The sequence below is a fragment of the Falco punctatus genome (genome assembly GCF_963210335.1).
Source record: "Falco punctatus genome assembly, chromosome: 7".
Classification (NCBI taxonomy): domain Eukaryota; kingdom Metazoa; phylum Chordata; class Aves; order Falconiformes; family Falconidae; genus Falco; species Falco punctatus.
Window position 1 is genome coordinate 633,632 of NC_137587.1, and position 16,881 is coordinate 650,512.

General features: G+C 43.3%; 1 pseudogene across 1 annotated transcript in view; it reads left to right on the top strand.

Annotated features, from left to right (window-relative positions):
- Positions 1-16,881, top strand: part of LOC308067463 (cytosolic phospholipase A2 epsilon-like) — a 43,190-nt pseudogene that overhangs the window by 656 nt on the left and 25,653 nt on the right. Inside the window, exons 2-4 of the transcript XR_013931976.1 lie at positions 3,625-3,764; positions 4,115-4,201; positions 11,491-11,566. The product of XR_013931976.1 is annotated as a cytosolic phospholipase A2 epsilon-like (transcript). The remainder of the gene's footprint in view (positions 1-3,624; positions 3,765-4,114; positions 4,202-11,490; positions 11,567-16,881) is intronic.

Below are 16,881 nucleotides of genomic sequence, written 5' to 3' on the forward strand. Positions count from 1 at the left end.
TGGGCTCTGGAGGAGAAAGGAGTTGCGTCGTTTAGAGGAGAATCTCTAGGCTGTTCCTGTCCCTCTTAATTGATCAGGGGGGAGGGACTCCATGTTCCTGCAGTACTGCACCAGGTGTGGGCTCTGGTCTCACAGCACACTGTCCTGTTCTCTTCTGTAACATGGAAAGTTACAGAAAAGTTAGAAATTCCCTCATACCAAAACCTGAGCCATTGCTGTGTTAAGAAAAGCAGTCCTCCGATGTCTGCTATGAGCCTCTGGCTGTGTAACTCGGCTGAAAGGGCAATGCTCTCTGGAAGGTGCCGTGCTCACCTTGACACCGGTGAAGTGCTTAGCAACAGGTTGGCTTTGAACCAGTGGCAAGCCTGTCACCTGCATTGCAGTCCCCTGACCCTGCCTGGGACTTTCAGGTAACAGGCCTCATGGGAAATCACATGGGAAATAGACATCATCAGACTAGTCCTGAAAAAGAAGAAAACATTACAGAAGAAAACCTTAAATGACAACCAGTTCCAGGTAGAGCAGCTCTGGGCGATCTGCATCTCACCGGTGGCGCGCCAGCTGGCAGACAGACCCCAGAATGGCCGTAAGCGTGGGTGTCTGTCTCAGCCTGGCTCGGCATGGTTTGTCTGCTCCTTCAGCTACGTTAAATGAACCGTTTGAGCTCTGGGGCTCTGCCCCACAAGTCCGGAGTGCGTTGCCATCTGGTAGTTGCAGCAGCACTCTCCTCTCTGTCCTTGCCTCTGGCATTCCCCATTTCTCTCAAACAAGTCTCAGATGCTGAACGACCACAGCGTGGGGTTTCACAGAAAACCTGGTTTCGTATTTCTCCTTCCACATGCCTGGGCTGAGCTGCTGCTGCGCAGTCTGTGCTTTACCACCCGTGGCCCCAAGTGAAGCTGTCCGGTTCCTGGTCACAGGGGCATCAGCAGTCCCTGGCCGGCGTGCGGTGGGGAGCTTGGACTCCTGCTGGCACCGGCAACGTTGCCACCCTCCTTATCGCAACACCCTTTGTATTTGAACAGACCCATGAGAGGATTTTTCATTCATATGCTATTAGGGCTTTTGCCCAAGCTTCACATTATGATGGGGTGAATCACGTGTTAATGCCACAGCCAAGTTCCTCAATGTCGTGTTCCCTCAGCATCAGTAACTTTGGAAACAAGTGATTAAAGAGGATATAATGATTATTCAGGGTGGGATTCACCTCACCAACCTTCAGCCACTCAGAAGTCAGATGTTTAAGTATGACCTGGACGTTTAGGCTTCTCCAGAAGAATCCGGTATGGAGGGGCTTAGTTACGCCCTGCAGTGGCCACGCTTGCTTTTTCCTCCATCCAGTACACAGGGAGTGCAGGCAACCGGCTTCGGCTAAAGTCTGGCCTTCTAATTTAGTGAGGTCCGGCCTGTCCTAAGTGCCTGCCTTGAGAAGAGGCCATGTTTGCCTCAAAAGGAAGCATGCTTCATAGCGAAAAGCAGTTTGAACTTTGAACTAATTTCGGGAACGCAATACCTACTAGTGCTGGCTTTGGGTCAAAGGCGCCTTCGGCTGCCTCTGACTTGAGCTTAAAGGACAGGTCTTTTGTATTGGGAAGGCTAGAGTCAGGAAAGAAGAGTTCGTTGTCAGACAACAAGCAGCTCTTAGTCATCTTCCTCAGGGATGCTGGAGGCTTCTTCCCCCACCTCACTTCCTTTTGCCTTACAACCAAAGCTACAATATGACACACATAAATAAATGGAAACCGGCTCTCCCGCTCTCCCGCAAAAACCCATTAGCTTCCATATGCTGCCGAGATGAGACCTGGAACTGATGACCTTTGTGGGACACAATTACAGAGAAACTGTAGCTAACGTTCTCATTCTGCTGCTAGGGTGCCACAGCCCTTCTAGGCAGTTCAACCAAGGACACAGGCAGGCTGCTGCAGAAGAAACAGAAAAAGCGTATGCTTTTGTGTGTACGGTGACTTTTCTGTAAACTGTTTCTGGGCACCATAGTTATAGAAAAAAAAGGCAGATTCCAAAAATATTTTTTGTGGCAGTGCAAGTGCTGAGACTAAGCATTGCATTGGCCAACATGGGAGAGGCTTGTGACTAGCCTTTGCCTATTGCTATAGTATATCTAATTCTGGTTTCAATTAAGCAGTTCCTGTTCCATCAAAAAGTTTAAATACGATAAAGGCAAGAAAGGAAGTTCACAGCAAACTTTCCCCTTGCACAATGTGATAAAAGCACTTATTTAATTAAAAAAAAAAAAACCAACAACAAAGCAACCCAAAACAAACAACAAAACCCCAAACTGAATATGTAGACATAAAATTAAAACCAGGAAATCAAACCTTTGTGAGGATGGAATACTGCATGTAAGGTGATCAAACTGTCTTGTTCTCCTTGCAACACCAGCTTTTCATATTGGTTTGTCTGTGTATATAAGAAAAGTATGTAATGAGACTGTGAGAAGTGATTGGGTTTGTGTCTAGTTTCTGTCAGTCGAGGTCCTTGTACAACATGCATTGCCACAGTTGCAGTGGCTGTGATTTCATATGTATTCAGGTCTCTAATAGGAAGCATCATGCTTTGTCATCCTCTTAATCTCAAGCCCTTTCATAAGCACTACTTTTAATCATTTGGGAGGACTTTCAATACAAATGTATGTGTGCTAATAATGCTTGCATAATGGATTAGAAAATTTAATCACCGAGCTTCCTAAAGGTGTGCTGAACACATGCAAATCTTCATTAGACAAAAAAATAATCTTAAAATGTACAACATCACTCCACTAAATTCCAATAATACGCTAGTAATGCCCAGTTGGCTGGTGATTTGAATAAATTTGTTCAGAAATTTGAATGGTTTTTGCATCAGAAAATGCCGGTTCTGAACTGGGGAAAAAAAACTAATGAAGAATGAAAAGCTCCTACAATATGAAATTATTTTAGTTTGTTGAAATGTTTCATGATTTTCAAGGCAAAATGTTTGAATCTGTCTTAAATTTGTTAAGATGCATACTGTATTAAATGTAAATCCCAGAAATAAGTAAAACACATTTCAAATGGAACTGTGACACATTGCATTTTAGGGAGCACAGAAATGTTGCTTATCGAATTTCTCCCTTCTTTCATTCCTTTTGAAGTAGAAGACCTCAGTAAAAACAAACACATAATGCACAAATCATGATGCAACAGCACTTCTCGGGGGAAAATATTCCTTCAGAAGAACTCTTAATATGTTCATATATAGCTGCCTTCCTTCTAATGATCATTCCAAACTTTTTTTAGTTTATTTTTTTGTTATGGAGGCAATAGTGCATAGAATTCAGGGTCTCTGCATGGAGACAATAGCTGTGTGTGTCTATCAGGCTATCATCATCACTTTTAGGTTTTTGCTGTAAAGTCTCTATCAGCTCATCAGTTGGGTTTCGGCTGTTACTGCATCTCCAGGAGCACCCAGGTGGGAGCAATTTGGTCCTTCAGGAGGCTCTGCTTGGTCACAAGACCTGCAGATACGAAGGTTCACACCTTACAAGAGACATGCTCTTTGGACAAGTCATGTGGGTGGGAAATTTTCCTGTTTCAGAAATCGTGGAGGGGTGGAGCTCTGACTCAATGTAATAAAACACCTGTTTAGCAACTTCTGACACTCTTCAAAGCTGTAAATTTGTTTCAGGAGGCACTGGCAACCGTGGAGCCTAACACCCAGGTGCCATCTGCAGCACCTGCTCTTAATGCAGCAGCAACCTCATGGCATCAACCTCTGCCTTCCCTCAGGTAAGCAGAAAACAGAACAAGCCTGGCAGGAGCCTGCATGTATTTGATTCATATTTGTCCCCAGAATACAGATGAGTTGAGCCCACTGTTACCTGTAGGACAGAAATCTCCAAGAAAATAAGACTGTCCCTGCTTGGCTGTTTGCAGCTGTGAGGAGCTGGAGTCGACATTCTTCCGTACAGCACAGAAACAGCTGATGCTTCCCTGGCAGCTTCATTTTATCCACCACAAACAATGAGGAGGTGTGAATTGCTCATTCCACCTTGCAATTCCACATTGAGGAGTTGAAATAAATAGAAAAATTGGTCTTTACTCTGTTTTTTCATTTCTTGTTCTCCCTCCCTCAACAGCATTCAAGCGGCAAATCAAGCCCCTTGGAACATGAAGGAAGAAAATGGATGATGCGCTACACAGCCCTGAGCGATGCTGATGCTAAGGTACCGGCTTCAACTAACTAAAAATGGGTGGGACTGCACCAATGGGTTTTTGAGAAGAGTAGGATTTTTTTTTTTTCCAAGTTTGGTTATTAAAGACTCACAGACTTACTTAGAAATTGGAACATTTTGTGAAAGAAAATTTCCTTTAGATGAAACATCTGCATTCAGTAATTTTTTCATTCCATTTCTTTATCTATTTACACAAAGCGTGTTATTTTCATGGATTCATTTCTCAGAGAAATTCCTTAGGGAAAATGTTCTTTCTCAATTTACAATTAAACTGGGACTGAACTTGCACCTTCTTTTAATGCAATTTATCTCTATTGACTTTAATGGAGCCTGAGCCCCGCGTGAATGGGGAATATTGCCAGTGCTGGAAAGTCAGGGCATGGTTGTTGGCAATCCTTTGGGTTTTGGTAATTAACACCAGCTTGCAAAACAAATGCATGCTTTGTTCACTGCGCAGCTCATCACAACGAATGAGCAACTCCAGCAACCTTTGCAGGGCTTGTGGCAGAAAAATATCTGAATCAAACACATACCAGCTCTATCGGTGATGATTTCTGTCTCTACTCCCAGTTAGCTTGCAGCTGACTATACACGGTGTCAAGCTGCCTCAAAGCACAAACCAAGGGGCTCCAAACAAAAAGCTAATGTACTTTTGATGATACCTTAAATGGCATGGCGTTCAAGTGTCTATAGCTCATAGGAAACCTGCATGTTTAAGTTTTTGTTTGTGCAACCAGACTTCCAAATCAATAGAAAAGAAACAAACCTCATCAACCACATTGATCAAACTCTCATTAGCAGCATTCTGGCAGCTCCTGCAGGTGGAAATGAGTGTACAAAAAGAGTGGCAAACTATCAGAAATGATGTAAATGGCAAAGTAGCATAGCCAAAAATGACAGGGCATTTAGGTGTTCATCGTTTGCTCTGTGTGTGTGTGCTAAAGCTCAGCAAGGGAATGTACTGAAGCAGGAAAAACAACTATTGGAGAGTGCAATGACCTGATCTCCAGGTCCTTTTTGTTTTGTATGATTTACTGTATTTATACTGAAGTTGTATTTTGGTGTAGAATATCCACGGCTACAAGCATCCAACCCTTCTTTACCGCTGAGGTAGTTACATGTACATAAAGATGGTTAGAATTCAGCAATGTTTTTGAATGTATGTAAAGTAATATTAAAAAAAATAATAATCCTGTGGCCATAAAGCCCTGCATATAGGGGCTATGGGACCCTTTCCACAGCTTTAATTCATTGTTCTCATTCATTTGATGAGGATAAATTATTATGACCTTCAAAAGTTTTGTGTTGCTATCCACAGGTGTTTAACCAAGGCACTCTCGCATTTGCCTCCTGGATTTTGAATAAGTCTGTTCTGTAATAAAGCTTAGCAGAATACTGGCGTTGAAGGCATAGACTTGTGCAGGCTGGCCAGTTCCTGCCTCTTAGTGGCACTGGGTTTCCTGGTAATTCCCTTATTTCTGCAAGCCATAGCTTGCCATGTGCAACAGGAGGATAATCTTTTAATAGAGAGGCGTTGTAAAGGATAACATGCTTCTAGCAGATCTTGAGTCCAAGAACAAGTAAATAGGTGCAAAGTTTTCCTTAATGTTAATGCTCAAATATTTGCCCAAGCACTCGCTTCAGTTTAAGATGACTTTACGTAGCTGCGTGATAAACTGAATAGTTACTGGATTGGGTTTGGAAAAACATGCCCAGGGGCTGCACATGGAGTTTAGCTGTGTGGCTTATCTACAGTGCAAAGCTAAATATGCCCCACTTCACAAAGTTCTCTACATCGTCCTAAAAATTTAGCAAACTCCTTCATACTTTAACATCAATAGGAGCATCAACAGAGCATTTCTTTAGCTGTTTCACAGAGTCCTGAGTTGACAGTTTGCCTTCTAGCACCTTACATGTGAATATGGGAAAGATGAAACATACTAAAGGAAGATCATAAGTAGTTCTGACTAAGGTAGCCCATAATTACAGTAAATATAGAAAAATTTTCACTGGATGTTATTTGTTAGTGCATTGTCTTATAAAGAATAATTTGTTATTTCCAAAAATGAAAAAAAACAAACAATGGTATTTTCCTTGGGAAATTATCATCTTTAAAAAAGAATTGTTGGCTCACTATCTGTAAATGCACTGAAAAGTTACATACAGTAAGGCAAAGAGTGAGAGGCTAGGAAGCATAATCTTGGCTCAAGGTCAGTAGTACTGACATAGGGCAGGGAGGCTCACCAAAATATTCTGTTGGATGTGAAATCAGAAACCAGGGAAGAACTAGGAGAATTTTAATCAGTTTTTGATTTATATAAGTGATATGCACGTTCCTTAACAGTTTATCACAAAACTAGAACAAGCCATGACATTAGCAAGGGCCTTGTCACCCTCCCCTCTTAAAAAAAGTGTCTGTGATTGAAGTGTGTCATGTAAGGTTCCCTTCTGCAGGTGTAGCAGCGAGCCTCTGAGGAGGTCTCGCAGCCAGGCCTCGCAGCCTGACCATCGCTCTGTCACTGCAGGGGTAAGCTCAGCGGTTCAGGGTGTGCAGATTTATCTCTGTTAGAGGGGACTGCAAGAGAATTGGCTCATCTGGCTGCTGTGGGTTGGCAAATTTTGGTAATACTGTCTTTATTCTAGGTATTGGGAATTGCTCCCGGCCTAGTATGAATTTTGTGCTGAAAATGGCTGTTTATGGCAATTATTTACTCATGAGTAGTTGATTACATTACCCACTGCCTGAACTAACCATTTCTTTTAATGTAACACAAATGATAGTCAATGGCAGCAGCACACCTGCTTTTTAGTTTATTAGCATTGTTCAATGTGTTATTGTAATGAAATGATAACTAGAGGGAAAAGACAATTAGTTGCATGACTCCCACCGATGGCACCAGCGACTTGAACTTCAGGTATGGGACGTTATTTTCCCTTTGAATTTTCTGGACTAGTTTGCATGTCTGGCATTTGGCCATCACAAAAGTATTATATTAAGTGATTTTCTATTAACTATCTTCTCTAAGGAGGGCGTCTTTTTCATTTGCCTCAGAGACTTTCTTTGTAGTTAATAGTTCGATTAACAGTTAGCACTTCTTTTCAAAGGCATTGGTGTCTCAGATGATGATGATCACTGAATATGTTTCCCCCTTTGTATGCCCTAAGGGGAGACCAAAATGTTTTCTGGGACAGATTGGGTGTTTTTCTGAAGGACTTTGATTTGGGAGACACGGCCATCTGAGTGTGACACAGAGAGAAAGCGAGAGGGATTCAGAGTTACAGACTGGCCCTGAGTGCTGAGAGAACCCTTCTAACTGGTAAAAATGTTGAGAGCACAGAGATAAAACTAGCATTTTCATTATTCCTCCAGATTTAAAGCTGTCATTGCTCTGGGGGGCAGGCTAACGCCAGAAGGGATTTTGCGATGAGCAGGCCCCGGGAGCAGGGCTCAGGCGGCGGGAAGCTGGGCTGCAGCGGCCTGGCTGTGTGCTCTGCCACCAGACACGCTCACAGAGTGCACCGCTCGGCTTCGCGTCCCTAGCTCTTTCCTCTGTCGGTTCCTTGGGTCCCTTCTCGCTCCTGCAGTGCTTGTTCCGTGACGGCACGCTGGGTGTGCTCTGGCTGACATAGCCGGTACCTTGCTGTCTCGCAGGACTCGTGTTTCCTGGGCGATATGGTGAGAAATTCTCCTGGTGCGCAGAGTTTCTGTGCACAGCTCACCAACTGCTCTTACGCAGCCCCTTCTTGGAGTGCTCCTCCTGGAGGTGAGAAATTATTCTTGCTTCTCATTCAAGGAATTTCTAATCTGCACATTGTGGCTGATCAGGGACTCTGCCCTACTGTTCCCTTGGCAAGCTCTTCAAATTTGAATAAACTCCTGCGCTTTGCACTGAGCCATCTTCCTGTGACACCAAATACCCCCATCCGCTTCCTCACCATCATTCCAGTGAATTAGGTGTTTGGACCCTTGCATAATCTTTGATGCTATCTAATCTGTGTAACATCTTACTGTTCTTCATGGAAATGCTGGGTATGTTCTGTTGGGGGATTTTTTTTTTTTTTTTTTTTTGCGGGGGCAGGGTCCTTCCTAATATACTCCTCCCCTACCCTCTTTTCAGTTTGCCTTCAGCTGCGTGTGAAGTATGAGTTTCTTGCGATGCATTCTTTGCGTGAGCCCCGCTCTAGCCTGCAGCAGTGGCCCAGGGGAGTGTGGGCTGTAAGCACGGCTTCCCGGAACCCACGCTCGGTTCTGCTTCTGTCATTCTACTTAAAAAATCATGGCAGATCGTACATGTCTCTGACAGTCTTTAAAAACCTGTGTTCCCAAATGCTGGCTGAAGGACTGGTGCCATTGAAGAAGGCTAAGGGAGCACCAACACTAAATGCAATTCCTTTAACTCTTTCCTTTATCCTCTCTGGAAATATGTCTGCTGAAACCTTTATGTATTTCTCTAATTTGACTGCTATCTTTGAGAAAGGTATAGAAACAAATGGATAAACCCAATGAGTTTGTTCCTTAAGAACAAAACGGGTTGAGGTAAGAAGACAGTGTTATTCCTTGCTGATGAAAAAGGAATGGTCTAACAATAATGACTGGAACAACAGTCTGGAGTTGGCTCAGCCTGGATTCTGATAATGCTGAGATACTATGTCCCCTGTTTAGAACAAACAGCCCTATAAAATATCCTGTGCCCTACATACAACTTCAATCAACAGTGATTAGTTTCCTATTTAGTTTTGGGATACACCCACTCAGAAGCCAAGATCATCTTCTCCTTGTAGCCTGATAAAGAGAACGCATTCATGCAGTGCTCTGTAGCCTTCTTGCTCCTTTGGATGTGCTGCTTCTGTACCTCAGCAAAAAATATTAGCTTTTTAACTAGTCAGCTTACAGAAAACATTCTGATATTACGAGTCCTGGTTATAAGTTTGAGTCTGTAGGCAAAGCTGTATGGTTGTTTGAGGCACTGGTTACCCCTTATTTAATATGCCTTTAAATTAGCCAGTATTTTCTCAAAAATTCATTCTTGCTGTTTCATTGAATAACTTCATAACTCGAGAATTACTGCAATTTGTTGCAAATTCCTTTTATGACCCTCATGTTTTTCATCCTCAAAGATATGGAAATTATTTGGGAGGTTAAACTAAATTTTCTCATGATGAATTCCCCGTGGTCCAATGAATTACACACTTCAGCTGATGTACTGTCTTCTTAGACCTTGACCTTTTTAGCAGTCTGACTTGTCACTGTAGCAGTGCCTGTGAATGTACTTTCATTTCGGTTGAGAGTTACTCCCTGTTACTGTAACTGAAGCTTCTCAGAAAATAATAACATCCCCTAATCATTCCATCATCTTCCACCAGCGCTCTTCCATTTTCACTTCAGATAATCTTTTCAAAATTTTGGTCATTAGCTTTCACAACAGCTTCTTGCTTTGGCTGCCTGTTGTGGTTTTTTTGATTATTTTTTTTTTCTCTCTCTGAACTGACTTTACTAAGAATTACGGACTATTTGCCTTCTGCTGTTATCTCAGCTCCCCCTTGAGCTACGGCTGAGTATCAGTGACTACCATCAGAAGTCCGCGTCACTGAAGTGGCCACCTATTGCTTGATCCCGATACGTGCTGTGCCTTTAGTGTTACTTGGCTGGATATCTTTCTGCAAAACTACAAGTGTCAGCGTCACTAGTTTGGTCATTTTATGACATCCATAGACCCTTGCTATTAGAACTGCAGACTAACATTTCCCTATTTCCAAATCTACCTCATCTTAATGCCATAACACTTTGGGTTTATTGATGCTTTATCACAAGTCCTTAAAAAATCCTTATTATTCCATAACCTTACTATCTCAAGGTACCTTTTTAATTTACATGTTATATAATTTATGTCTTCCTCTCTTATTGGAGATACCCAATTCAGAATCTGCTGATAGCACACTTGTATGCAGATTAAAGCTCTTCATGCAGCAGCAGTAGCAGTCAAGCCTCAGGATCTCACAGACTTTGCAAGAGCATTTTCTTTCCTGTGCAGAGCCTTGTTCTCTGACATCCATTGCAGTCTTGCTGTGTTACCCCACCTATCTAATGAGACCTGTTCTTACTATAATCATACATCAGCTTGGAAACTTATCACTTAACAGTCTGAACTTTCTGAAATTCCTCCTTTTCTTCTGCCTCTGCTCTTAAACTATGAGACAGGTAGCCATCCCCAGTACTGATTTACCCTTTTCATTCAGTCTCTTGTGTACAGCCGTGGTGCAACTCTCTCTCCCTTCTATAAGCTTCAGCTATTTTGATACATTTTCCACAACTGTTCCTGCAGCCAGGGAATCTCGATTGGCTGCGGCACAGATGGCTTAGTAAGCTTTGCCTGTGTTCTGTACCTTTCTGCTGATACCCTAGTTGCTCCAGCTGCTGCTCATCGACATGAGGGTCATGTTCCCTGCTGTAAAACCCCTGAAGCAAACATGATTGGCACAGCTTTCACAGACCCAGCTGGTCAGGCCTGGCATCTTCAACAAGGAATTGGACGCAGCCTTCTTTGAGATGCACTACAGTCAAAAGTATAACTTTGATAGATGTGGAGTAGTAGAAAGAACAATCAGATAATGACATTCGGTGAGGAAAACTTCTCTTCACACAAAGCAGGCTAGTAGTGTTTGTCCAAAGCTGTGTATTGCCCTGCTGGCCTGAGACATTCCCTGAGGTGCTAAGGACTCTTCCTTAGACACCTCTCCATCATGAAAATGATTCTTTTAAAAACAAGTGAGAAAACCTAAAAAAAATCTCTTTTCTTTTTCCCTTTCTACACTTATCCAAGAATTGCATTAGAAGCAGAAATTTGACACAAATTTTTGTACAAATTTTTGATTCTACCTACAGCACATCACAGGCTGCTGGTCAATAGCCAGCCAAATTTGGAGCGTCTCTGATTTGTGGATTCCCTGAATTTTGTGTTGTCAGATTGGGTGCTGGTGACCACGAGCATGATTTAACGTAGCTGGCTAATGACTTTCTCAGCTTATTTACCCCATCTCCACTTCCCTGTTCATCCTCTCCTTCCACACCCTCTGCTTGTATTTTTAAATGACTGCAGACTTCAGGAGCTGATGAAGTTTGTGGAGAAAGTACATTCTGTTGCCTGTTGTGTTTTTGCTGTGATGCCAACTGGAAGAGATGGCTTCAGCACAACCTGGGTTCCTTTCAGTGTGTGTTTGTCATTACAGCAAATACACATATCTCAAACTTTAAAGCACATCTCCTTTGTTATTTTTTCCAGCAGGAAGAAATGTCACCTTACTCGCTGCTCACTGTAAGAATCATAAAGTTGAAAAATGCTCATCAGGCAGATTTTTGTAAGTACCAGTTTTTCTTACTGACGTTATACAGTTCTCAAATTACTGTATCAGCCAGCCCCTGCTTGTGCTGGCCACTGCACATATGCAAAACACTGGAATTGTACTAGCTAAGAAATCACAGTCAAAGCAAATTTCTGCCTCAGAATATCTGTTTACAATTTCAGAGGTTTGTTGTTTATTTTTTGTTTTTAAGAATTCAGGAATGGATCAATGTCAGGTAGAATATTGACCAAATGTGTAAGACCTTTCAGTCAGCAAAGCACAGAATTACTTATCTGACAAGTTGGCTATTTCAGAGGTGTGAAAATATCTTAACACTAGTTTTAATACCCAGGTGTTTATATCCCATGTCTATAACAAATATATAGAATAGGGAGCTGAAATCCTTACACATCAGTCACTCTTAATTCTTTGCTCTCAAGAGCCCTGCCACATCTGGGAAGTTCAGCGAGTTGTGCAGTGTATGTACCCTGAGCATCATGACATCAGCTACATTGTTATGGATGTTTCTGGCTCTTGTACCCCTCTGCTGAAAGATGTATAACAAATCTTTTGGGGTCTGTAGTAACATGGTACGTTACAGCTTACATGCAAATTGTTCTGAAAATGTGTGATTGTTTGGCCAGCCCTTACCCAGTATGCCACTTTCATTTCTCTGGAGATTTTTTTTCCCTACTGTTCCTACATGTACATCATGAACTTGGCACGTCTCTAATATCTAGTTTTGCATATCTTGCTGTGCATTTTCTTTCCTTTTTGGGAGACTGTGCTGAAGTTTGCTGAAGCTCACTAATACCACAGCCTCTGTGCTGCCCAGCATCTCACATAACATGTTACCTCACTCCTCCGTCTTTCTACTCTTTAGTATTTTTAGTACAGCCAAAGGATCCATCAGACTGAAAAGTCACCTATAGCTGCTGTTGGCACAGAGCAAGGGTTGGTTCTCCAGCTGTGGTACCCCACACTGCGGTAGTTTCAGTGCAGTTACCAAAGCTGCTTCGAGAAGTGGCTGCACATCACGTGTCAAGGGCTCTCTTGGGTTGTCTTGATACAGATTGGCTTCATACACTCCTTGCAGTTAGAAACCCAGAAAATATCTATGACAGGCACAGATTTTCCAAAGAAATAAGATGAGGCACTGATGCTGCCGGTAAACCAGCAGCTCTGCTTCACATTACTTTGGCCTGGGAACCCCAACAGCTTTCACTTCAGAGGACTACTTTGGACTTGACAGGGCAGACCAGATCCTGAGAAATCCCAGCTCTAAAGGTCCATCCTTCCATGAGGAAGGAAGTAATCAGACTTCAGGGAAGGCTGAGGACATGGCAGGATACCTTCTTGTTTTCCCCAAGTGAGCTCTACTTGGCTTCCACTGGGTGCAGAAATGGCAACATTTTCACCCCAAACACTATGATTTGATTTTATCTTCATCTTCTAACGGAACAATATTTTACAAAGAAAATTTCTCACCGTCTCTTTGTATTCCACTGAGTTTGGTGTTTGAAGAACATGGATGTCATCGTTGTCAATTATCCAGATAAATGGAGAGGTGTTCGGTTCACATGGCCTATAATACTGGGTTGCAGAGAATAGAAGAACTATCATAGGATAACAAAGAAGGTCAAAATAACTTCTATTCTTTTTGACAGCTATGAAACACAGCATGTGTGTGCAAGACCTCACCTTCATTCCTTTGAAGTGCTGATTTAATTTATTTTATTATCACCTTTGATCTAGAATGGAAATTGAATGACAAGATAAGAACCATGAATCACTGGCTTATGCAAAGGGATTGCAGAAAGTAAAATGCTACTGCATTCTCAGAAAACAGTGTTACTATTGTGACCTTGTCCTCCATCCTGAGGACAGTGGGATTTCAGAGAAAGTCTTGCATAATGAGATACAGATACTTAGAAAATCCCGCTATCAGCAAAATGTACATCTCTGGAGTAGGGATCAGGGTGTGTGGGCTCGGTTTGTAGCTCTGCCAACAGACACACAAGTTCAGGCAAGTCATCCAAACACTCTGTGCCTCTGCTGCCCTGTCCATAAACCACAGAGAACAGAATATCTTCTCCCACAGATTTTCTCTCTCTCTTGTCTATTCAGATGACATGCTCGTTTTGAAAGGAGTTATCTCTTACTATGTGTAGAGGGACTTAAGATACGAGGTAAGTCCTAGACACAGTGAGAGGTATCTTCAGGTTTTGTTAACTGTCAGTAAAGAAGATTTGGGGGCCAGCAGGTGAAGAAAAGGATGTCTTTCCTTTCTGTCAGTAATTCCCCAGGTACACTGTGACTCTGACATCCTTAAACAGGCCCACACCATAACAGAGCCCTGTAAACCAGCATGCTCTTGAACAAGGAAAGCAAACACATACTAGATAGCCCTTACCTGCCTGTGCTCTCAAAGAAGTGGGAGTCTCTCAGGAAAAATAGTGTGATACCATGTGATTTAAATACCTCGGTGCTATTTAAATATGCATCCTATAATTGGTAAGAGCTTGACTTTGCACTCTTACTGATGTTTTGGTTTTAACATTTGAAAGTATTTGAATTATCAGAAAACTGAAATAGCTACACATCTGAACGTGTGCTGATGAGAATTAGAAAATGACGCTTACCTAGCCTTGTCTCAGCAATATGATTTTTTTCCCCTGGAAAACTGATTATAAGCAGCTGATACAGGTGCTATCTGACTGTGAGATATCAGTGGAAGGCTGACAGTTTTTGTGATAGCATATTTCACATTTCCCTAGAGTTCTATCATCCAAGTATCAAATCAAGGAACAAGTCACCTTTCCAACCAAGTGCAGCAGCTTCTGTGGCTTACTTTTTCTGCCTGCGTGCTGGCTTCCCATCTTTCTAAGCACACACTGTTATCTACTTGCTCGCGTTTTTGTTCACCTCTGCTTGACTAAAACATGCTCGGTTTCCCTGAATCTGTCTTGGTTCATTGCAAGTGCAGTCACGCCAGGTCCTTTGGCCAGAGTTTCTATATTTTTCCTTGACTTTCTTGCCAAATCTTGGCTTCAGAGAATGCCACTTTCTGTATACTTCCACTGACATTCCTCAGTCACATGCGCCCAACTTAATTCTGGGTGTTTTTAATCACGCACCTCAAGATCCGTGGGTTGTGTGTGTTGCACAAGCTTGGGATGGAGTCCCAGTTTGTCCTGAAATCTGTTGTTACACCTTTGCCTGTAGGACAACACATGCCGGTGGAGCTTGGCTATGATTGCATCTGTTTTCACAATAAGAAAAAAAATTAAAACAAAAGGAAAACACCCCACTCCTCCCTAATGGATCAATTAGCCCTTTTCATGTACCTACTGATGCTCCACCACTTTTGCGGGCTCCCTATGCTTGGGTGATGTTCAGCTCTGGCATTTGCATTGTGCTTCATGTAACTGGTTTCTGTCCTGTCTTATCATGCTCTTGGCAGACCTGAGCTAATTAGTTCCCACTGTTTTTCTAACTGACCTTTATGCCAGTTTATGATCACGGGTCAGGCTCAAGCAGCTGTTTCGGGCACTCCCTGGTCCCACTGCGGGCACTGGAGAGGAGGGTGCCTGGGTAAGATCACTTGCACTCGTCCTGCTGCCCTGCAGGTGCTGAGTGTCATCTCCGGGCTCCGATGCTCCTATGTGGGTTAGGCTGGGGAGGTAGCAGGCATGCTGGAAGGGAAGCGATTGTGGTGGAGTTGATGGGACTCTTATAGGACCTGCTTTGCAGTGGTATTGCCCTCCTCAGTCTGGGACCGCAGGCAGCCTGGGGTAAGAGCAGGGCTTTTTTGGTCGTTGGTGTGTCCGTTTGCTCCTCCTCAGCTGGAGGTTAGTGCCAGAGGCTTTTACAAAAGCTCGTGTTCCCTGACTCTGTTAGTGGTGTTGCTTCTCCTGATGCATTCCCCAGGTGTGGGAGGAATACTTGGCCAGGGTGAGACAGCAGGGAAATGGTATATCAGCTCCTCTCGTCACTGTTAGCACTCGTTCCGGTGGCTCGACTTCCCAAAGCATTGAGAAAGGAGGCAGGTGATGGGAGAGGAGGACCATGGTGGCACAGGCTCTCCCACACCTTCCAGCTGCTCTCCTTAAACAAATGAGCTTCAGGCTGGTGGATGCCTTCTTCCCAAGGATGGTAACTCGGTGGTGTGTCCCGTTGTTCTGTTCAGGAGGCTGTGGGTGGGGGGATCCCTGTGATCAGCTGAGGCAGGACAAGGTAAAATCTTGCAGGGGTCGAAATGTGACTATGCTTATCAGGTATATTTTCTAACTATAGAAATCAGGTGCATGTGGAAGTTGCCTCAGCTATGGAGGGAAACCAGTCAAGTCTTACCTGGGAGGCCAGAACAACAACACTGTTCCCTTTACCCACCCTTTTGTTTTCAGATCTTCCTTCCATTTTTACCTTTGGATGAAGAGAGACCTTGCATATTTATAAAAGAGAGGCTCAGAGCCTTACTCCTCTCCCAGCTTATGAAGTTATTTTGTGGAAGCTCTTATTTTATCCATTCAGAGAAATGAGTCAGTTCTAGCTGATACACCTGGAGCCTTTGCAAATCAGAGTGGCTCTCTGGAGACATCAGGGGTTATTTTTGCTACAGAAAATAAATGTAAGCAAATTAGGGAGAATAGCCCTAGCGCGGGTGCTGGCCATGGCCCTGCCCCAGGAATGTGAGCGGTGCCAGTGGTGCAGGAGGCAGCAGTGACCCAGGGTGCAAAAGCTTCGCTCTGTGAGTGCAGCAGGTACTGCGCCCGTTGAACCTGTGCTCCAGGGAGCAAATCCCACTTTGCCGCCTGACTGAAACAGGGTGGAGGGCTCATTCACACGGGGACCCTGTCCGTTCCTGGTGGAGGGCATCATTGATTAAGCATGGCAGATCCATGAGCTTTTGTTATTTCCACAAGCAAGCTACAGAGAGCAATACTAGGCTTACAGATGGAGTGTTGTATCTGGATGCTTGTAGAGGTCCAATTCAAATCGGCTCTCAGACATCAGCAGTTGGAGGGAACTTCTTAATATTTTTTGCATCGTACTGTGCTGGTGAGGGAAAACATCCCCGGAGATCATGTCTGGTGATTGAGAAACGGGAGCAGCTCTCCTCCTCCTTGCAGGTGAACTGTAGTAAACTAGGATCCAAGGAGAACCGGTCTGCACAGGTAGAGAGGAATTCCCTAGGAGAAGATGATTTCTTCTTTTCAGTGTTATGAAATGCAGTAACAGGACAGATGAGGTTTTATAGTTTACATTCGTTGTACGTACAAGACTAGTTTTTCTTATATGCTTTGGTTTTCAGTACTGTAATTTTCTTC